The sequence below is a fragment of the Orcinus orca genome, chromosome 20 (genome assembly GCF_937001465.1).
Source record: "Orcinus orca chromosome 20, mOrcOrc1.1, whole genome shotgun sequence".
Lineage (NCBI taxonomy): Eukaryota > Metazoa > Chordata > Mammalia > Artiodactyla > Delphinidae > Orcinus > Orcinus orca.
Window position 1 is genome coordinate 50,322,263 of NC_064578.1, and position 23,230 is coordinate 50,345,492.

Below are 23,230 nucleotides of genomic sequence, written 5' to 3' on the forward strand. Positions count from 1 at the left end.
CCCGCCCCGAGGGAGAGCCGCGGAGCGGCGGGAGGAGGAGGTGGAGGAGGCGGAGGAGGGAGTCCGCGAGGGAGGGTCCGCCCGGCCCCCCGCCGCCGGAGCTGCCGCCGCCGCCTCAGCTGCCGCTGAACGAGGAGCAGCAGAACATGGCGCCGGGGCCGCCGTCGCCGCTGCCGAGATCCCGGAGGCCAGGGCCGCGCTGAGGGCGCCCAGCTGGTGAGTGCGCGAGCTCGCGGGTCCCGGCCGCGAGGCCGGGCGCCGCCCCGCTGCGGGGTCCAAGGGGAGGCGGGGACGGCGGGGCCCGGAGCCCGCGAACAATGGAGGAGCCGGAGGGGGAGGGGAGGGAGCGGCCCCCCAGCCCCCCGGGCCCCGCCGGCCCCGCCGATTCGTGCTGCGGCCCGGCCCGCTGGGGCCCGTCTGCCCTTCGGACTTGCCCCTGCCCGCCCAGCCCTGCTGTCGCCGCGTCTGCCCCCGCCCTCCAACCCATTGGGATCTCGGTGTCTGCCTCGGCCTCCCCCCCAACTCTGCTCCCAATTCTGCGCCTCCCCCTTCCCTCTTCCGCCCCTCAGTGATGCCCTTCGCCCCTCCTAGACTCTGCAGTGCTCAAGGGATCCACCTCCTCAGTGACCCTTCCGCATCCCTTAATTCTGGACCCGCACTTTGAGATTCGTGATTCTTCTGCCTTCTTCGATTCCGCTCTCACCACCCTGGATCTGCCCCCTTCTTTGACCCAATCTTCTGTTACCCTCCGCTGTTTCACCGCCAGGAGCTGTCCCTCTAGGACCTGCGGTTCCACCTCCTTGGTGATTCATCCAAACCCTGTTCGTCTTGGCACTGCTGCTCCCAGGTCTTCTCCTTGGACTTAATTCCACGTCCCTCTTGGGCCCTACTGCCTGCTGACAAAACCTGCTCCCCCCGCCATACCCCTGGACTCTCTGACCCTCGTCTGCCTCAGTTCAGTTCCCTGCCCCCTCTCGGACTCCGATGCACCCTGATTGCCTCCTCCCCTGCTCAGACCTTGCTCCCGTCTGCCATTCAGAGCCTTTCCTCTCTTCCAGACCTTTCTGCCTCCCCACTCTGCCCCTCATCCAATCTCAGATCTTGCTGTGCCCTCCAGCCTGCTTGCTTTCCGACTTTGCCTTCCATGAGGCAGCCTCCTCCCCCTTCTCTGACCCTGCAGCTCTCTCGTTTCTGCCTTTCACTTCTCTGACCTTTCTCCCGAACTCAGCCTCTCCGCAGCCTCAAGCCCTGCAGTCCCCAGTTCTACCCCAGTGTTCTCTTTGCTGTTTCCTCTCTTCCCCACCTCGTTATTGGCCCTCTTTTGAGCGGTTCCATTCATTTGCTCTGGCTTCCTTTGACCTGTCTCCCCTTCAGTACTTCTCTGTGTAAGACCTGCTTCCAGCCTCTTTCTCCAAGTCCTGTCCTCTTCATTTTGGCCCTTCTTAGATTTGTCCTTTACCTCACTGAACCGTCGATAACTTGTCTCTGATCCATCACCCCCTTCCCTTCCCATTCTGCACCTCAGACTTGCCCCCAATCCTTTTTGCACCTGCTCTTTCATTTCTTCAGTTCCGCCCCATCCTCTCTATTTAATGCTTTCCTCACAGCTCTGCCCCTTTTGGAGCTGTCCACTTGTCCACCTATTTTTTGGACCCATTTTAACTCTTACTGCTGTCCCTTCTCGGTGTGGTCCTCTTTAACTCTGGTCATCTTGTGACTGCCTCGCACCTCTGTTGCCTCTCAGTTCCAAGTTTTCCACCTGATCTTCTGTCCCCCCACCATTTTGATTCAGCTCTCAACCTCCACTCTCTCCTTCCTCGTATTTGTCCTCCCCTTTTTGCCCTACCTCTTGCCCCATTACTGAGTCTCCTTCCCCCTGCTCTGCCCAGTATAGAGATGTTTTCCCAATCATTCCTACCTGTCACTCCCCCCACCCCAGCTTCCTCTTAGAGCTATCTCAGTTCTGGGCTAGAGTCTCCCTCCCTTTTGTGACCCCTCTCCCAGATCTGTTCTTCACTGCCTTGTTTTCTTCTTCATCTTTTCTTTCCCCTTGTATCTTGCGAGGCTTCTTCTCTTCCCATTTAGTTCCTATCAGGTTTGCTTCTCCCAGCTCCCCTGCTTGACCTGCCCGTTCCCACTGGGTGCTTCCCTTCTTCAGGCATGCCTTTCTCTGGTCTCCATCCCTCAGCTTTGGAGGGGAAGGGGCTGGGTTGGGCCTCGGCTTCTGCAGGCTCAGGTTTAGACTGCAGATTCTCTCAGCTCTCTGACCCTAAGGGTTTTATCTCGAGGGATCCTGTGAGATCTGAGTAAATAGGTGGGGGCTGGTTGATTGGTTACTGCTCTCGAGTCCGGGAGTGTCTCCCCCATCTCCCCCATTTCTGCCAAGGTTAGTGGTGGTGGGAGTAGATCTCCTTTCCACTGCCCCGCTTTCTTTCCTGCTCCCATTTTGCTCCCCAGCCCCTTCGGGTCCCTGGGCTTTGCAGTTTTGTGTCCTTCGGAAAAGGAGAGTGCAGCTGCTCACAGGTCTGTCTTCTCTTTCTCACTTTCCCTCTCTCTTTCTCTGAGCTGTTGAGACAGTTGTACCCTCTCTCCCCTTCACCTCCAAGCCAGCACCCTTTGGGAGAATTTAGGAGTATGCTTTTTTGTTTTTTTCCAGCTGACAAGTCATATTTGTTTTACCTTCGGCTGGGAAAATGCCAGTTCTCGAGTTCTCCCCAGTCCCACCGGGGGCTGTGGTCGCACTTGCTGTTTACTGCTGTGGGTCTGCAGAAGCTGCCTAATGGCTTCTGGTTTGCTTTGTGACCTTTGGGAAGGGTGGTGGAAAGTGGGCTTATTTCTTTTTCACCTCTGCCCCAGGAAGGATTCAGCTTCCTGGTCTTCAAAATGGTGAGGGCCTGGGTTTGGAAAGCTCTTTGCAGTTGTTTGTTGAAACAGAGTGCCAAGTGTCACTTAGATTTCTGCCCTCTGGTATTGCAGGCGCTCCCAGCCACAGGAGTTGAATGCTGATAGGTAGATCTATGTTTGGGAAAGGGAGGGGGCTCATTGCTGTACCAGGAGTATGTGGGTGGACCCTGACACTCCCCCAGCCTTTTTTAAATTTTTTTTTTTTTTTTCTCCCCGGTTCGTGGGCCTCTCACTGTTGTGGCGTCTCCTGTTGCGGAGCGCATGGCTCACGGGCCCAGCCGCTCTGCGGCATGTGGGATCCTCCCGGACCTGGGCATGAACCCGTGTCCCCTGCATCGGCAGGCGGACTCTCAACCACTGCGCCACCAGGGAAGCCCTCCTCCAGCCTTTTGACTGCCCTGATTTGGTAGAGTGAGAAATGGGTGCCAGGAACTGTCTGATATGATTGGGTTTTTGGTTTATTACCTGCGAAATGTACCTTTGCTGCCTTTTCCTTGAGCTTTAGTGATCTTATGTTGGGGGTGGGGTTTAGTAAATTCATTCAGAGGAAGAGGTGGTTTTTACAGAAAACCAGACAAGCATTTTCCTTCCTTACCTTGGGAGAAGGAAGCTTTTGCATGTTCTAGGTTTATTTATTTTATTTCTTGAGTAAATCAAAAGCCTGATTTTTTTCCCCCCTGTGGCCTAGGGCAATTGCATGTTAAAGCAGCCATCAAGCTGTGAAGGAGCGTTTACAGGAAGGACTTTATTTCTTAACTGAGCTATAATCAAACTTTGTTTACTTCAGCACTTATTTAGAATAGTTCTGTGTGAATGCTTGTGAAATAAAAAACATTCACTGTCATCTACAGAATTGAACCATTGACTCATCAAATGTTAGGGCATTTGTATGTGAGACGGTGAGGGGGGCTGGATAGTAGATCCATATGGCTCCTTTAGTTTCTAAGTTTTTAGGACTTTAAGTTTTGTGACAAGCAGAGTCTGGTAATTTTAATTATCTGTGGCATTTGTCTTCACCATTATTGACTTTAAGAATTTTGGTTTATTTCTGTTAGTTTCTGTTCATTTCTGAATTTTGGCCTTGTGAACCATGATTAATTCTCTGAATTTGTTTGTGTTTATGTTCCTCGTGTTGGTATAAATAGTTGTTTTGTTTTTTATTCTTAATGTGGAAGTGGCAGCTAATTAAGAATAAAAACAACTGTGTATGCAGTACTGCTTAAATTCGTGTTCCAGGGTTTTAACATCACTGGCAGCATAGAAAGTTTCTGCGTGCCCAAAGCTTACGTTTACATAATAGGAGGAGAGGAGACAGAAGAACAAAGAGCTGATTTTTCTTCCTAAACTGGTAACTGATGTTCCAGAGCTTGTCAGATTTCTCTGATGGTAGCAGAGGCTCCAACTCCTGTATCAACATTTGTTTTCATGAAGGAATTGGGTGCTACAGAAATCTGAGGTGGTAGCCTTGGCCTTCTGGAACATTTAATGTGCCAGTTGGGGGTGGGGTGTGGAGTGGGGGATGGCGGTAGACCTAGTAATAGGTCTTCAAGGGCTCTTGCCCTGCCTAGAAAATCTTTGTATTACTGGCCTGATAAAAGTTCCTGTCTTTTTTTTATACTAGCCTTTCTTTTTGGCTATGACCCCCTCCCTTACCCTCTGCCCCTTTTTTCTTGCCATGATGAAGGCCAAAGATTTAGGACAATAAAAAGATCAGAAATCCTCTTGATACTGGACACATGCAAGTTGTCCTTGTGCAGATCCATGGGCCTAATGGTGACTTTTGACAAAGGACAGTCTGGGAGGAGTGAGGGTTGCATAGGTGACTGTAAACTACAGCCTCATGGGTGTTTGGTCAGTCTGTATGTGATGAGGAAACACATCAGGTCAATACAGTTGGAGATTGAAAAGATGAGACTAGTTGTCTGTTTCCCTCTAGTCTTGTCTGCTTTCCCCTCTTCCGTCTGCTGTGGTGTTCTGAGAGGTGTTAGGTCTCTTGTAGGGCCTTCCTGTGATCTGCTTTGACTCTTGTCATTCACCAACTGGCAGTCTAAACAGTGTGTTAACATCCTCAGTCACTGTGACATTTTATTTATCATCTAGTTCAGTCGTTTAAAATTTCTTTTCCACACTATATGAAATACATAAACTTGGAGATTCTCTGCTTGAAGAGGGAAGGTGACCAGCGGAAAGCCGTTGGGTTTGGAACAACAGCTTGAAGCTCAGTGTGCCTCGTCTAGCCTCCTCATTTACAGTTGGGGAAATGGAGAGCTTGCAAGGGGCATGCTGACAGGCTTCCTGTCATAGTTGAAAAAGTAATGGGCATACGGGTAGGAGACCTTCTGGTCTAGGCCTTAACCTAATTAGAGGGACACTTGGACAGAATGCTTTACCTCTCTGGACTTCACATTCGTAGCCTGAAGTCTTGTGTGCCATTCAGCTCTGATTGTAGATTCTCGTCCTGGATCACATACCACATCAAAGCTGGGACTGGGACTGGGCTCCTGGTGCTACACTTAACCACTGCACCCCCCACCCCCCCCCCATCAAATCCCATAACCCAGAACGGGCCAGGCAGTGGGGGGGCTCTTTCCCCAGGGGATGCGGTAAAATGAATTGAATTACCTTTGTTGTGTGCTTTTTCAAAAATAAAATAAACACTTGCCTCTTTTTCAGGCATTCACATGAAGATTAGTTTATAATTTGGGGAGAAAGGGGCATCCAGACTGTATTAACTACATAACTAAGACCATATACCTCTTAAAAACAATATGGAATTTTTCAAGCTGAGTCATTGTTGACCTAGGCTCTCAAATAGCAGTGGTCTGAATAGCACTTGAATGCTGGAATTAAGAAATGCAAACAAATCATTCATGTTCATCTTCCTGAAAGTTTATTTCAATTTAATTTTTGATACTATGCTTTATCAGGCTTCATCTATGAAGAATTCTTGAAAATAATACTTGGCATCTGTCAGTCTAATCTTCATTTATTTGCTTCGCTGATGTTAAGAGACACCATTAAGTTGATATATTAGCAGAGAACCAGCCATGAAGCATCCTCACAGGAAAGTAATATTTATATTTATTTTAGTTAAAAGTAGCCAGACTTGCCTATCTCCTTCATCCTTTTTGAAATGAGCATTTTCATTTTATGAAATTTGTGGCAGTTGTGATGTTGCATTATGCATCTATAGGTATTTCATACTTTTTAAAAAAATTAATTTATTTTGGCCGCACTGGACGACATGCGGGATCTTAGTTCCCTGACCAGGGATTGAACCTGCGCCTCCTGCAGTGGAAGGGCAGAGTCTTAATCACTGGACTGCCAGGAAAGCCCTCATACTTTTTTTTTTTTTAATTATTTATTTGGTTGCACCAGATCTTAGTTGCGGCACATGGGCTCCTTAGTTATGGCTTGCAAACTCCTAGTTGCGGCATGCATGTGGGATCTAGTTCCCTGACCAGTGATCGAACCTGGGCCCCCTGCATTGCGAGTGTGGAGTCTTAACCACTGCACCACCAGGGAAGTTCCTACCCTCATACTTTTTTTGCTCTCCTAGTGTCTGCCTTCTTATTTGGAAAATGTTCTCTTGCTAGTCACTATTGTAATATTTGCGTTTGGTAATCAAACTTGAACAATTGAGAGGCAGCTTCCTATGGCGTAAACAATGTTGAATTGATAAAGAAGAAACCTGGGTTCTAGCCCTGGCTCTGCTGCTTACTAGCTGAGTGACTTTGGCCAAATCATTTTCACTTCTCTGGGCTACAGTTTCTTCATTAGAAAAATGAAGGGATTATTACCAGTTGGTTCCCATTATTTCCCATCATACCTAGCAAAATATCTTGTACATAGTAGGCCCCCACTACATACTTGCTGATTGAAGCCAAGCTGGTGCCAATGACTTTTTTTTTTGGTGGGGGAGGGGGGGAGTTGGGAAGATGTGTACACTGACCATAATGGCTATTTTTAGGCTTGAAACTCTTAGATGGCATGCCCTCTTGGTCAGCATTTAATCCCTATACATACATATACACATACATCGTAAGCGTCTTGATGAGGGCTACACAGCTAATAGATGCTAGGGCTATGTTATAAATCCATGTCTGTCTGATTCTAAAATTTGTGTTTATTTTATTAGACTGCCTTGCCTGTCTAGGACGTAAGAATAAGCTGTACTTCTAATCCATTGAGGAATTCATAGTCAGTTATAAACAATTAACTATGTATATAATATGGGGTGGGGTGAGGGAAGTGAATGTTCAATAGACTATTATTAATTTCTAGCTGCTTTGGAGGCAGTCCCATATTAATCTTAAAGATTTTCATATTCAGAGACTGAACACACATTAGGTTCCATATCACAGTATTTTAAAAGGAATCCACAGCCACAAGTACCAGCTTGTCTTTCTAGTCAGCATATTGAAGAAGTTGAGCATTTTATTTCTGACCTGGATTCACACCCAGGTATAACAAAACTGTAAGCAAATTTGTCTAACAGAAATAAGATGGAAATGTTTGGTCACGTTATGGCCTTAAATCTATATTTTGGGACTTCCCTGGTGACCCAGTGGTTGAGAATCCGCCTGCCAATGCAGGGGACATGGGTTTGATCCCAGGTCCAGGAAGATCCCACATGCAGGGGAGAAAGTAAGCCCGTGTGCCGCAACTGCTGAGCCTGTGCTCTAGAGCCCGCAAGCCACAACTATTGAAGCCCGTGCTCTGCAGCAGGAGAAGCCACCATAATGAGAAGCCCACGCACCGCATCGAAGAGTAGCCCCCCCCGTCGAAGCAACTAGAGAAAGTCCGCGCACAGCAATGAAGACCCAGCGCAGCCAACAAAAAAAAAATCTATATTTTCTTTGGCAAATAGAAAAGTATCTGAATAGCTCTTAATTGATTTTCTTCTGAGAAAACTCTCTAGACAACTACAAATGTATAGATAAAAATATACTTTGCCCCTTGACTTGTTTGTGTGGAGCTCCCTATAATACTTTTTAAAAAAAATTTCAATTCAGAAAGTTATTAAATAATGTTGGGGTGAGAGAGTGTTTTCCAGCTACAGCTAATAGCCTCCTGAAGTGTAAAAAAAATATTGTTGCATTGTACTTCTTCCCATCTCCATTTAAAAGAAAGGTCAAAACCGAGGCTTCATCTATTGCAGCCTGCACTGCTTAGGAATAAGACAAGGAAAATGATTACTGTTAATTGCCACGGGCAATTAAAAAGGATTCTTTGTTCAGTAACAAATTGATTGTGTTCAAATGAAAGTCAGCACTGCATTAATACAAGATTATTAGATTCTTGAAATCAGCATCTTCAGCTAGAGTGGCTTTCACTTCAAGGGAATTGTGTCACTGGGAGTAGTGTACCTAAATGCTTGGTGATTAAAAGTACTAGGTCTTGTACTTCCTTGGTGGCGCAGTGGTTAAGAGTACGCCTGCCAATGCGGGGGACGCAGGTTCGAGCCCTGGTCCAGTAATATCCCATATGCCACGGAGCAACTAAGCCCATGTGCCACAACTGCTGAGCCTGCATGCCACAACTTCTGAAGCCCATGTGCTTAGAGCCCGTCCTCTGCAACAAGAGAAGCCACCGCAATGAGAAGCCCGTGCACCATAGTGAAGGATAGCTCCCGCTCTCTGCAACTAGAGAAAGCCCGCATGCAGCAACGAAGACCCAACGCAGCCAAAAATAAATAAATAAATAAATTTATTGGGGAATAAAAAAAGTATCTCTAGGTCTTTATTTTTCAGAAGTGCTTATTAAGTTTTTAGGTGGAAGACTGGTAGATGCTGCTTTTGTAATATCATTTTTAACGGGCTGATATCATTGAATATTTTAATGCTGCTGACCTATAGGAAATTTCTTCCACTGATTGGTCAGTCAGTTGAGGAATGCACATAAAACCGTTGATAAATGAGGAAAAAGGACGCTGACTGTTGCGGGAGTGGGTTATGGCATATGCCTAGTATTAGTCAACAGCCATGAAGGCTTAAAAATGGTCAGTTGAGCTAAAGTACTTGTGATTTGATGTTGTATGTGTATATACAGGGAATACATATTTTCTTATGTACAGATTCCCTTAACATTTTTTCTTTTTGTTTACCTTTTTTTTAATTAAGGAGCAACTTACATGTAGAAAAGTACATAAATCTTAAGTGTACATTTCTGAATTTTCTACATCTTGTACAGACCCCTTTTTCATATGATGGGGCATAATTTCCTTTCCACACAATTGTTCATAATTTGGAAACTGTTTGAGAGTCTCTGTCTGTAAGGCACTTCAGTCATGACTTCAGTATACAAATGTGAATGTGTAGGATCATATTTATAACTTTTCCAAGTTTGTTCGGGGTCATATACCTGATAATGAATGGGATAATAGTCTCGTACAAATTACAAGTGTCGAAAGCATCTTGTAATAACAGATCTTTCCTATTTGTGTTGTAATTCCAGAGTTTTTGGGTCTCTGTTTACTTGGAATTGAAAGGAAATAGGTATGGTCACTGCTGTGACATCATGATGGGACTGTCAGGCACGCAAACTGGTGTGAACTCTCTGGAAAGCGGTTTGGCAATGTTTTAAGAGACACAATCCTTGATCTAGTTATAGGTATCTATATGGACCAAAAACTAGAGATGAGGACCAAGATTTTATACAAAGATGTTAATTATAGTGATGTGTATTGGAAAGAAGAGAAGCAATCTAAATGTTTTAACTTTAAGGGAATGGTCACTTTATGGAAAAGTCTGGAGTCATGTAAAAAGGATGTTTTTGGAGAATTCTTGACATGGGAAAGTGCACACAAAATAAAATTAAGTATGAGAAAAAAGCAGGATATAGAACTATAAACAGTGTGGTTCCAGTTATTTAAAAATATATATGGGAAAAAGTGGAAGAAATATGCCAAAGTGCTGTTAGTATTTATCTCTATGTTGTAGAATTTTGAGTGATTAAATTTTTTTTTTTCTGAGTTTTCCCATTTTCCATGATTTTACTGTTTTTGATTCAGAGGAAAAAAAGGTTAAACAATTTTTTTTTTTGACATAGCAGTTGTATTGTTTGGTTTTTCTTGAAAACATGTGAAGGAAAAATTGAGCTGAAAAGCAAGAAATTAGTAATAGTGAGGTCTGTTGGACTCTAGTACCTTTGAAGGTAAGGCAGTTACCCTTTCTTAGCACAATAATTGAATTATAAATTATAGCAGTATTACCAGTTAATAACAGCAGTATGCTTACTGAGTACCAGGAGACTCCTGAGTGTTCCCTCATATGCTCCTCGCGGTAATCCTCTGCTCTGAGGTGGGTGATATTTCATTTTCTAGTGAGGGAGCTGAGGCTTCCTGAGGGAACTTACCCAAGGCCACAGGGCTGATAGGTCCCTAAGGCAGTCTGGTTCAGAGCCTTTGCTTGGAGCCCCTGCTTTCTGCCACTTTCTCTGGTGTGCTGTACACTTTACAGAACTGATTTTACCCCAGAAATGAGGAAGATAAAAGTCTACTTCATGGCTGATAGCTGTAGCTATACCAAGGTGTCCCCCACCCCAACCATGCTTGTTTTAAAGGAGCCATTAGTACATTACTTTTTCCTTAACTTGGTCAAAATCAGGAATGGACATGGAACTAGTTATATCTTCCCTTTTATGGGCCGAAAAATTCTTTAGGTCAGATTTAAATAATTTTATTTATTTAATATAGTTGATTAATTTTACTTAAATATTTAAATAACTTAAATAATTAAGGACTATTAAGCAGAAGAGGGAACAGACTGGTTCTCTGAGCTCCAAAGGCTAGAGGTGTAGGGAGACAAGTTTTATTTTTCCCTTTTCCTCCCCATTCAACCAGTGTTTGGGTGTCTACACTGTTTAGAGTACCAGTTGTACAAAACATGCCTCCTCCTCTCTGAGAGTTTATATGCCATTTATAAAACAAAAGCAATTCTTCCCTTACAGGTGACACAAGGAACACCCTGTTTCTGTACCAGAAAGTAAAAAATTTAGAAGGCCAGTGGCCTGATTTTTTTTTTCTCCCCGATCTTATCTTAAAGAATTAAGTGCGACTTAACATTTCAACACAAGAATGCGTTGACTAGGAAGACAGATATCATCTTATTATGAGAAAGAAAGTGGTCCAAGTTTTATCTTGAATACGGAATAATTTGGAAATTAAAAATTTTACCTTCTTTGTTTTTATTGTTGTTATTAACAGGACATTTGCACACACATATACCTGTTCATTTATTGGTCATTCTTTCTTTCACGAGGGAGAGCATCGAAGACCTGATGTTCATTTGCAGTGTGAGGGGTTTACGTTTAGACATGAGGAAGAAATTGCAAAGTAGCTTGGAGGCTCCACAGGGTTTTTTTGTTTTGTTTCCCTATTTATTCTGTGAACCCATCACATTTGTCCTAGAACACGTCATTAGGAGCACAGTATTTGTTGAATTAAAGATACTATTTTTTGAGAGAAACCAGGAAAAATAAAGTCTCTGGAATCTTTTAGTCCTTAGATTCTTGGGTTTCTTCAAGAAACTTCTTTAAACTTCTTTAAAAACCCTTTCTGCCATTTTCATTTTGCTTCTTACCAACTATGTGACCTTGGACAAGTCATTTATCTTGAGTTCTTGTCTATAAAATGGGCCTAAATACCTATTCTGCCTGCTACAAAGGCTTTTTGTGTCCACATTTTTTTTGGAGAACTAAATGCCAACAGTGGATGTGGAATTCTGTAACATTGGACAGTCTTTCAGTTTTCTGGGAGGATGAAAAAGCACAGTTTGATTAATTAAACTGTTTAGGTAGGCCAGCATGTTAGAGGAAGCCTGATGAAGTTTTGAATCAGTAGAACAGCACATGCTATTGATCTGTAATCTTGTAACCCACCCCAGGTAGCAGCCAATTTTAGGGTCTTAGCAGGGTCTCACACGTCTAAATGTTGTAGGTCATAGGCCAAGTAGCAGTTGTTGAGGTCTGTTTAGTATTCACAGTGTTAGCACTGAGGCCTCAGTTACTCTTTCTCCCATCATGATGCATGGCCTCGGGTCGAGTCCCAGTCCCACCTCTTGCCAGCTCTGCACCCTCAGACAACACACTTAAACTTTGGTGCCTTCAGGCACCTCATCTATAAAAAGGGGCATATAATAGTGTCTACTCATAGGATCACTGTGCAAATTAAAACAGATAGTGTATTTAAGAAGCTTAAGATCATGCCTGCGTCATGGTAAATGCTCTGTAATGTCATTATTAGTGCAGTAGTTCCAGACTTGGCTTTTACAGACCAGTTGACAATATGGTGGTGGGAAAAAAAAAATTAATTTACCAATTTTTAGTTTCGTCAGGGAGGACATTAAAAAAATAGAAAGAAAGGGAAACTACTCACCATTATTTCCTTGAAGAAAAAGGACCCACTATTAGAATAGAAGACAGCCATTTTCTCTTTTTTGGCCGCGAGGCTTTCGGGATCTTAGTTCCCCAACCAGGGACCCCTGCAGTGGAAGCGCAGAGTCTTAACCACTGGACGGCCGGGAAATTCCCAAAAGATAGCCATTTTCAAGGAAGTTGGCAGCTTTACGTGGACTATGTAGGTGTATGTTTCTAATTCTCATTTTTACATAGACTGGAGAAAACTGCCACAGGCCAACACGAGTAGTATGTGGACAGGTATTAAATAGATACCTGTCTCAGTTCCTCCATTTATTGTCACCTTAAGCTCTTCTCTGAGCCTTAGTTTTCTCATGTGTAAAGTAAAGATACTAATAACTATCTCACAGGGTTGTTTTGAGAAACCGGGGTAATGTATGAAAAATGTTTGGCATATAGTAAGTGTTCAGTTGATAGAACTTGTTATCCTCAAATGATTAGTTGAGTATTAAGCCGGTCAAGCGAAATCCCCTGTGCTTTGTGCCACTGGGAATTCCGAGAAGTAGGGTATTGTGCTTGATTGCAGAAGTTTCCTGCAAAGGTGTCCTCTTCATTCTTTCCTCTCTCGTTTATTCTCAACAAGTCACTGGAGGCACTAAACAAAAACCTGACTGTTGCTCCCCTGCTTTAAGACCTTTGGTGCTTTTCTGTGGTCTGTAAGATTAAGTCCAGATCACTAGTGTGTTCTATGGAATCCTTTATACGCTTTGGCCCATCGTGCCTTCCCAGTCTCCAGAACACGCTCTGCTCTTTTTCTGCCTCTGTGTGTTTTTAAAATTAATTAATTAATTTATTTTTGGCTGTGTTGGGTCTTTGTTGCTGTGCGGGCTTTCTCTAGTTGCAGGGATTGGGGGCTACTCTTGGTTGCGGTACGCGGGCTTCTCATTGCGGTGGCTTCTCTTGTTGCGGAGCACAGGCTCTAAGGGGTGTGGGCTCAGTGGTTTTGGCTCACGGGCTCTAGAGCGCAGGCTCAGTTGTGGCGCCTGGGCTTAGTTGCTCTGCTGCATGTGGGATCTTCCTGGACCAGGGCTCGAACCCACGTCCCCTGCATTGGCAGGCGGATTCTTAACCACTGCACCACCAGAGAAGCTCTGCCTCTGTGTTTTTGATGAAGCTGGTTCCTCTTGAGAGTTCCCTTACCTATCCTCTGATGGGTGAATTTCCTGCTCATTCTTCAGCATCCTCTCAAGTGTACACTATTGAGACCTTTCTTCCTGGGGTTGTTCCTCAGCTCTGTTCCATTAGCACTTTGCTGGTGATGTTGTACATATCACTTTTTTGTGTGTGTAGTGATATGTTTGTATGTGTGAATCAGCAGTCACAAAACACCCATACTATTCCCTTATCCCTGTTCCTCAGCCACCCACTCACCTGTCCCCTTTGGAGACATCAGTGTTCTACCGGAGATATTTTTTTCCTTCCAGAGATACTTTGTGCACATATAAACAAGCAAATAGAAGTATGTATGCATTCCCCCCCGCCCCCTTTACGTGAATAGTAGCATGCTATGATTACTGTTCTGCATCTTCCTTTTTTCCACTTAATATTTTGGGAGATATTCAGTGTTAGCACAAAGGAAACTTCCTTGTTCTTTTTTTACAGCCTCGTGGTATTCCACTACACAGATACACTGTAATTAGCCAGTCTCCTATTGATGGATATTGGATTTGTTTCCAGTTCTTTGCTTTTGCAGTCAGTGCCATAGGGGAAACGTGAATATATGTCATTTTACACGTGTGAGATTATACCTGGAGGAGAAATTCCTAGTAGAATAGTTGTCTTCTACTACTACTTCTTTTCTTTTTTCTTTTTTTTTTTTTTTGGCTGCCATGGCTTGTGGGATCTTAGTTCCTTGTCAAGGGATTGAACCTGGGCCACTGCAGTGAAAGCGCCGAGTACTAACCCCTAGACCACCAGGGAATTCCTGTCTTCTGCTTCTTAAAGCTAGGAATTTGTTTAAAAAAAAAAAAAAAGAAAGCTAGGAATTTGTTGTTTTTCACTTTTCCTCATAAAGTGCCTAACTTATCACTGGTGCCTAATTAATGCCTGAATGAAGGATAGAATAGTCCAGCTGGTAAGCCAAGATGGATTTTTGAAACAAACTGGACTTTGATATCCTAAGTCCTGATATCAGGGGTCCACAGCTAAATCCTAAAGCTTGCCGAAGTTCTGGCAGCTGTCCCCCATGGCTTTGGGTGTTATAATAGCCCATAGGACATGGTTGGAAGATGTCTGTGTAGCTCGCTCAGCTTGGGACAGATGGGACTTTTCAAAACCCCCCTCCCAATATGACAGTCAATACAATATCCCTCTCCCCTGTGAGCTCACCCCTAGGGAAATCCTTTTACTCTCCACCCAGTGAAACTAGGTCCTCAGAGACTCCTGCAGTAATAATAGCCAATACTTCTTTAGTCCTTTCTAAGTGCTAGGCACTGTTTTATGCACTTTACATGTATTAACTCAAGGAATCCACGTTAACAGACCTCGGAAATAGGTACTGGTACTATTCCTGTGCCCATTTTACAGATGAGGGAACTGAGGGCAGCATGTGTTTAGGTAATGTAGGTGGATTCAGAGAAAAGAGAGTAAGAAAAAAACACCTGCCCCTTAGAAAGTACCAAATTGTTACACAGTTTTACCAGGCTGGTTTTGTGTGTGTGCTCTCTTTTCTCTCTGTGTCTCTGCAGTTTCACCTTAATTATTGACCTTGATTATTGGGAAATGTTTCTCCCACTGAAGGGTATTTGGATGAACATGGTACATTCTTTCGTTTGTCCCCTTGATCTCTAGTTTAGCTTACCTGTTAAAGATTTCCAGAATGATCTAGCAGTTAATTCCAGTTCCATTTTCTGCCCCTCCTTTTTAGTGAGGTCCTAATTGGACTTTATAATCTAGTTTTTTCATCTAATCTTACTTTAGCAAAATACAGTCAAAGCCTGTTACCCAATTCTTTCTGTTATGCTTCCTTGAAAAATTTGCTTTTGATATTTGGGGAATAGCCCTGGGAATTTTGGTATTGCATGATGTTCAAGGGGAAAGCCAGTGGCATGTGTTGTGTGTCATCAGCCAGCCTGGAATGCTCACTTTAATAACCATGTCAGAGGCATGTCTTCCCGGAAACCTTGCCCAGATCCTTTCTCTATTTCCAAGCTCTGAATCAGCATCAGGGATTCTTTTAGATCAGCCTTGTCTAATCACCTCTTGTCCTTTACAATAGCCACCAGCCGCGTGTTTCTACTCGAAATGTAGCTAGTGGGACTGAGAAACAGAATTTTAAATTTTATTTAATTTTGATTAAACTTTAACTGGGCAAAGCATTAGGGAGTGCAGATGTAGACTGTATCCTCCACAAGGGAGAGATGATTCTTTTCCTCCCTCTCCTAATTCTGACATAGGACCATGCTTCTTATGTATTTGGTGAATGTTTGATAAATAGCCCTCAGATAAATAGCTGAAATATGTAAAGAAAGTTAAAATATTCCTTAAATTCTACTTCCTAGGAATAGCCATTTTTAAGAATTGTGTTTTAGTTGTAGAAAAAATTGCCAGTTTTCATTGGCATTTCAGTGATTTCTGCAAAGGATTCATCCTCGATTCTACAAATTGAAATTCACCAGGGTTGTTGTAGGTTTGGGAATTTTCGGAGATGGAGGCTTAAAATAAATATAATAGAAAGGGTCATACGTTTAATAGAAGTATGACTAATATTGGTCAGGTAGCTTTATGAAGCTTGTTGTGACACGATGGAATTCTGTCCTAATGATTAGAGTCCTTGGTGAAAATCTTAAGAGGACGAATCATCATTCTTTCCACTTCCACATCCCAGATGCTTTTGCTGGCATTTTGTTTTGAGGATAAGTCGGGTGTTCCGGTGTTTTTGGCTTGATTCCTTCTTGGGATGATTGGGGTATCTGAAGAGAGAGAGATTTAAGGATTTATTACTTGCTAGCAAGACTAAAGAAGCAGAAACGGATCTGCTGTCATTTCTTTTCCATAGTGGAAGCAGCACCAAGTTCTTTTTGTAAAGGGGGAGGTAGGGGGCGTGTGTGTATGTGTGTGCTTTTTGTAAAGGGGGAGGTAGGGGGCGTGTGTGTATGTGTGTGCTCACGTGCATACGCTTTTCCCATGTAAAAAGGTCACTGATTTAGTTTTTTTTTTTTTTTGCGGTACGCGGGCCTCTCACTGTTGTGACCTCTCCCGTTGTGGGGCACAGGCTCCGGACGCGCAGGCTCAGCGGCCATGGCTCACAGGCCCAGGCGCTCCGCGGCATGTGGGATCCTCCCAGACCGGGGCACAAACCCGTGTCCCCTGAATCGGCAGGCGGACTGTCAACCACTGCGCCACCAGGGAAGCCCTGATTTAGTTTTTATTAAATTTCCTTGAATCCCTAATGCTTTTCCCTACTCCAAATCATTTGTTTTTGGGAACTTCCATTCTGTTCTGAAATGATGTAGTATTTACATTGTAAGTGGGCTGGTGATGTTGGGGCCTAGCGAGGCATGGATAGAGTGATGAAAAATGATAAAACTGTGGTGCTCAGGAGTAAAGGAAGGAATTTTTTAAAGTCTTTGAATTAAGTGGAATGTGGCATTGGATCCTGGAACAGAAAAGAGAATTAATGGAAAAACTGAAATCCAAATAAAGTCTGCAGTTTAGTTTTTTGTACCGGAGATAATTTCTTTGTTTTGACACATGTAAGTCTAAAATTATTCTAAAGTAAGTTTAGAGAAAAAGTCAGGAAGAGCAAGAGCATTTAAGGGCTGTGAGTTCACTAAGTGAGGTGGGGTTTACATAGATTTAGATTATATAAGGGCCCTCTGGGAGCTCTGCCACTCTCTCTGTCCACTTCCCTCGTTAAAGTCAGTGTTCCAGTCACGTTGGATGACTGTAGCTCTTCCAGAGGTCCTTGCTTCTGACTCTTTTCATATACTGTTTTCTTTTTTATGGTATGTTTTCCTGCCACCCCTTACCCCCAGCCAAACCAAACCAAAACCAAAACCAAAACAAAACCGAAAACAACCCCCACAAACAAACAAACCAAAAAAACAAAAACACAAAACTTAACTAATTCCTTTTAATTCCTTAGGTCTGCCTTAGGTTTTATTTCCCTCAGAAAGCCTCCCCTGGCCTGCAGTGGTCAGCCCCTTGCCCGAGTTTACTTATTACTCTGTGCTCTGACTGTCTGCGTGCTTCTCTCTTTATCCAGCTACGTCTTAACACCTTGAAGACAGGGGCTGTGCTTTTCACCACTTTATCTCTAAGCATGTAACCCAGGAATCTAGGCATCATTGATGTTCAGGAAATGTTTCTTGAATAAATATCTTTACAACAAGAAGCAAGACTCCTGCTCACACCCCCTCACCCTCTCAGACCCCACTGGCAGTTTCCCTCATTCCTTTAGGGGAATGGTGGCTGTAGTTTGCTGTATAGTGGCACATATGCCATAGATGGCCAAATCCCTGCCATAGAGAGAGAAATCAGGACTTTAGAGATGAGAGAGCACATTTTTAACAAACTCAGTCTTGTATTTCAAGCTCCCAGGGGTCCAATTCAGGAAAATATTTTGTTTTAAAATCTGCTAGTTATGTACCAGACTATCTTTTCCTGTACTACATTAATTTATATCTCATTTTACACTAAGAGATAACGTGTAGGTTGTTTTAAGTCTGTTCTTTAAGTAAGCCATTATCTAGATAATATTGTCAGATATGACGCCTGCTTTTGAATTTCTTACATTCTATTTGGGGGAGAATGAACATGCTTACCCCACAGTTTTTTACTGTGGCATAATAACATGAATCAGGTAGTGAGAGTAGCGCCCTTTGTCGCGCTGAGCAGTGAGACATTGCCAGTGCTAAATCTATTACCTCTGTCTTCAATTTCCCTTATGTCGGTATGACCTCTAACGAACAAAAAGGTTGATGAATTTGGGTTGCATCTAGTTAGACGGGGCTTAGAGATGCGGATTCTAAGGAAAAGTTACGAACTCAAGGGTCTGTGGACCCTTACGGGATTGAGATGGGGGAATGTCCATGATGCTGTCAAGAGTATGTGCTGAATTTTGGTTCTGTTTATTTTCTGTGAAGAGAGGATCTGTAGCTTTTTTTTAATTCTCAAAGGAATCCATGACCCAGAAAAGATTAGAACCACTGGTTTAGAGTAACACTGACACCCATGGCCTCATTTTGTCTCCCTTTTATTTCACCGTTTTAGATTGGGCCCTGCGTTTTGTTTTTCCCTGATATTTATTTGGAGGCGTCTACTGTTGAACATCTAAGGGAGGGAGGAGTGTGTAAGTTTTCTTTTTGGAAGCTTGGTTTATGGCTCTTAAGCCTTCATGTATTCTCTCATTGTTTAGTAAAAATGTCTTTGTATTTGAAATATGATTACTACTTTGCTAGGTCTAAGTAGCTGAGCAGTGGTCATATAAAGATGAAAATGACTAGGTTCTGGCCTTAAATAGGCTTTCAGTGATATACAACGTAAGTGCTCAGAAATGGTAGCTAATAGTCTCAAGGGAACAACTGTCATGTAGTGTCATGGCTGTAGTCTTGGAAGATGTGTACAGGGTAGAATAGGATCATAAAGGGAAAATTATCCAGACTTTATTTTATTGAAATTTCACCGTTGGGGTTTCCCTGGTGGCACAGTGGTTAAGAATCCGCCTGCCAATGCAGGGGACGCGGGTTCGAGCCCTGGTCTTGGAAGATCCCACATGCCACGGAGCAACTAAGCCCGTGCACCACAACTACTGAGCCTGCGCTCTAGAGCCCGCCACCCATAACTACTGAAGCCTGCGCACTTAGAGCCTGTGCTCTGCAACAGGAGAGGCCACCGCAATGAGAAGCCCACACACGACAACGATGAGTAGCCCCTGCTCGCCGCAACTAGAGAAAACCCACACGCAGCAACGAAGATCCAATGCAGCCATAAATAAATAAATAAAAATAAATTTCACTGTTGATTTATCTCATTACGTCATTGATATTTTGCAAACCTTTGCATGCAGGGGTGTAACATAGCACCCCTGGTGCTTAGGGTCATTGACAAGCTGGAGAGGCCCAGTTGGAAATACAACAGTGACTGAGGTCCAAGCTGTGACACACGCATTCACGTGGAACTCTTTTAAAGACTGTTGACACCATTTCCCCCCTTCTGTGGACAAGGTTCTCTTTGCCCATAGTCACTCAGCATGTATTTATTGGCCACCTGTACATAGGATGTGTAATACTGGACTGGAACCTTTGACTGGACTGTTTACTTACTAGGAGATGGCAGTATCTTTTGATCGCTCCCCATAATCAATATGGTGACAAGGTCCTTTTTGCTGGGAGGCAGTATAGATGGCCTTTGGAAGTCAAAATGCCAGAGTTCTAAACCCAGCTCTGCCATTTGCCAGCTGAGTAGCCTTGAGTCAGGTCAGTTGATCCCTCTGAGCTTCGGTTTCTTCTGAGATATAACTATTATGTAGGACTTTAGCATTATAGACTGCATATCAGCTGCTTTGCAGAGGGCCTGTCATGACGTAGTCAAGCCCAATAAGTAGAAGCTGTTTTGTTACTAGCTGATGGAGATTATAAAACTTGGAGAAATTCTCTCATTTTATTTATTCACTAATGATAATTACTACATCACTCAGAAGAGAGATTCTACATATGTGAATGGGAGGAATTGGGTACTCCTGGTTAGTATTAGAAACTGCGGTTATGTCTTTTTTTTTTTTTGGTTAGTCCTGTTTGTTCCATACTTTTTACTAGCGAAAGGTTCCTAATCTGGGTTCCTGAATTTTTTTGTGTAAGTGCATTTTTCTGAGAGAGAGGGTCCATATTTTCATCAGATTGTCAAAGGGATCCTTAACTGCCAAGTGATTAAGAATTGGTTAATTGACCTATTAGGTCAGTAGAGAGTCACAATTGGTACCCTTGATCTGAAATTATCCATTATAGTAAGATATTACTGAGAGAACTGATCCAAATAAAAAGAACGTAATGAGGATATAGAGTGAATACTCAAAAGCTTTTGTGTGCCACCCTTATCTATTTATTTATTCTTTAAGCTGGGAGGAAGGGGGACACGTAGGAAAGGAAGAGAGGTATCAGAGGGAGTAAGAATCCACCTGAAGAATTAAATGCCAGCTTCTTGCCCACATATTCCACAGACTGATTCTAGGTCATCACTCAGCCTCCTCTTCCCTCTACTGTAACTTCCAATGAGGCTGAATCACTTGTTTTCTTCCGGACATGTTTTAAGGTTTTATCACCTCATGTTGGTCCCTCTGCCTAGACTCTGCTTTCTCCCATAATTTGTAGGTCCAGTTCTCTGTGCTTCAGAGCTCCTTCCTGATGCTGCCTTTCTTAATTGTCATCAGCTTATACATCCCTTGAAAGCACTCACTCTCATTCATCTTTTGTCCTCCAGAGGCATAGTCCTTTGTATAGAGTTAGGCACTAAAGTGAAGAATGATGCATAAGATGGAACCGAATATCTGCTAAAGGGAGGAAAAAGATACAGGTTAAAATTACTGAAAACAGAAGCAACCTAAGTGTCCATCATCGGATGAATGGATAAGAAGATGTGGCACATATATACAATGGAATATTACTCAGCCATAAAAAGAAACCAAATTGAGTTATTTGTAGTGAGGTGGATGGACCTAGAGTCTGTCATACAGAGTGAAGTAAGTCAGAAAGAGAAAACCAGATGCCGTATGCTAACACATATATATGGACTCTAAGAAAAAAAAAAAAAAGGTCATGAACCTAGGGGTAAGATGGGAATAAAGACACAGACCTACAAGAGAATGGACTTGAGGATACGGGGAGGGGGAAGGGTAAGCTGTGACAAAGTGAAAGTGGCATGGATATATATACACTACCAAACGTAAAATAGATAGCTAGTGGGAAGCAGCCGCATAGCACAGCGAGATCAGCTCGGTGCTCTGTGACCACCTAGAGGGGTGGGATGGGGGGGGGAGGGAGACGCAAGAGGAAAGAGATATGGGAACATATGTATATGTATAGCTGATTCACTTTGTTATAAAGCAGAAACTAACACACCATTGTAAAGCAATTATACTCCAATAAAGATGTTTAAAAAAATTACTGAAAACAGAAAAAATGATCAGATGCCAGTGTGAGTTCTGAGTTCTGGGAGGGAGTTTTGGAAACCCTTTTTATAGCCTCAGTGACAGCCTGCGTAGGGAGAAGAACCCACCCTGAATTAGGAAGCAGGAGTGTGGGGAATAGGTAGCCAACATTATGGCCTTGGCCAGGTAATATCACTTCTGGACTGGGGTTATCTTCTCTGGAAAGTGGGTTGGACTTTTTTTGAATATGTAATAGTGATGGTGTTAATGAGCATCTGCTGTGTACCAGGTGCTATGAGAATATGATAGGGAACAACCAGACACGGCCCCCTGCTTCTGTTCCAGTAGTATTGTCCCACCCAGTATTGGGTGGGTTAGTCCCTTCATCAGCCTTAAAATTCTGTGATCTGGAGGATGGGGCACCAATCTCTGCTTGGGATTGTTGTGAGGATTAAATGGGAAAGTGCTTTGAAGATTATAAAGTGCTCTTCTCTTATTTATCAATATTTTGAGTACCCTCCACCCCCCCGTCTTTGACCTATAACATAAACAGATTAAAAATGTTTAAAATGTGTATGAAGGTCACTGCCAGCATTTTTACATTAGCCAATCCCCAGTGAGGTTTTCATGCCATATTGTAAGCACATTAACATAGGAAGATTGGATAGAAGCTTTTTGCACCAGTAGGAGTATGAACAAATGATCCCAGGGTTTAGGTAGAGTCAGGCACTTAACTCTTTCCATTATAAGTGAATCCCTTAACAGGATTGGGATATAGATTTGTAATACCATCTTCCCCAACTAAAAATGTATTTGAGGAGAGTACATTTACTTATGAATGTTTCTGAATTTTTTTTACGTAGGGTTTGTTTCAGCCTTTTAATTGAGTTCTGTTTTTTTTCCCCCTGAAGATTTCAGGCTGTCTCTTAAATCCTTTATTTTATTTATTTATTTTTGGCTGTGTTGGGTCTTTGTTGCTGTGCGTGGGCTTCTAATTGTGGTGGCTTCTCTTGTTGCAGAGTGCAGGCTCTAGGCATGCGGGCTTCAGTAGTTGTGGCGCGCGGGCTTAGTTGCTCCACGGCATGTGGGATCTTCCTGGACCAGGGCTCAAACCGGTGTCCCCTGAATTGGCAGTTGGATTCTTAACCACTGCGCCACCAGGGAAGCCCTGTCTCTTAAATTCTTAAATGCAATTTCATGCTGGTGAAGGCTGCATGTTGGGGAAAATCAAACTTCTCTACTGATATGGGGTGTTTGACCATAAATTCAGGAGATAGTTTTTCTTCAAGTGCTTGCATTTTGTGATTAGGATGAAAATTTTTTTTTTTTTTTTTGGCAGTACGTGGGCCTCTCACTGTTGTGGCCTCTCCCGTTGCGGAGCACAGGCTCCGGATGCGCAGGCTCAGTGGCCGTGGCTCACGGGCCCAGCTGCTCCGTGGCATGTGGGATCTTCCCGGACCGGGGCACGAACCCGCGTCCTCTGCATCGGCAGGCGGACTCTCAACCACTGCACCACCAGGGAAGCCCCTAGGATGAAAATTTTAAAGCACAACTCCCTTGTCTTTAAAATTGTCCCAGAACCCTCAAAACAGAGAGCAAATGATGCAATTAGGATGCAATCCATTGCCTGTGGGTTTCAAGGGAAATCATTTTCTACACAATTCGGAAGCTCATGGATAAAGTCAAGATTCCTTTTATATCTGGTGAATTTTGTCAAAAATGACCTGATAAGGTGAGATGCTTACCTCGAGGTTAGAGTCTTTGAGTGTTAAGCAATGCTGTGAAATTTCTAAGATAGCTCTGATTTATGAATAAAATGTCACT

At 43.4% G+C, this 23,230-nt stretch overlaps 1 protein-coding gene across 4 annotated transcripts in view; it reads left to right on the plus strand.

Annotated features, from left to right (window-relative positions):
• Positions 1–23,230, plus strand: part of ARHGAP35 (Rho GTPase activating protein 35) — a 121,665-nt gene continuing 98,435 nt past the window's right edge. For 2 of the 4 annotated variants that reach the window (XM_033430654.2, XM_004271125.4), the window contains exon 1: positions 12–216. The gene's annotated coding sequence lies outside the window, so the exon portion shown is untranslated. Of the gene's footprint in view, positions 217–23,230 lie in introns of all 4 variants that reach the window. The other 2 variants (XM_033430655.2, XM_049702864.1) reach the window with 2 other exon arrangements.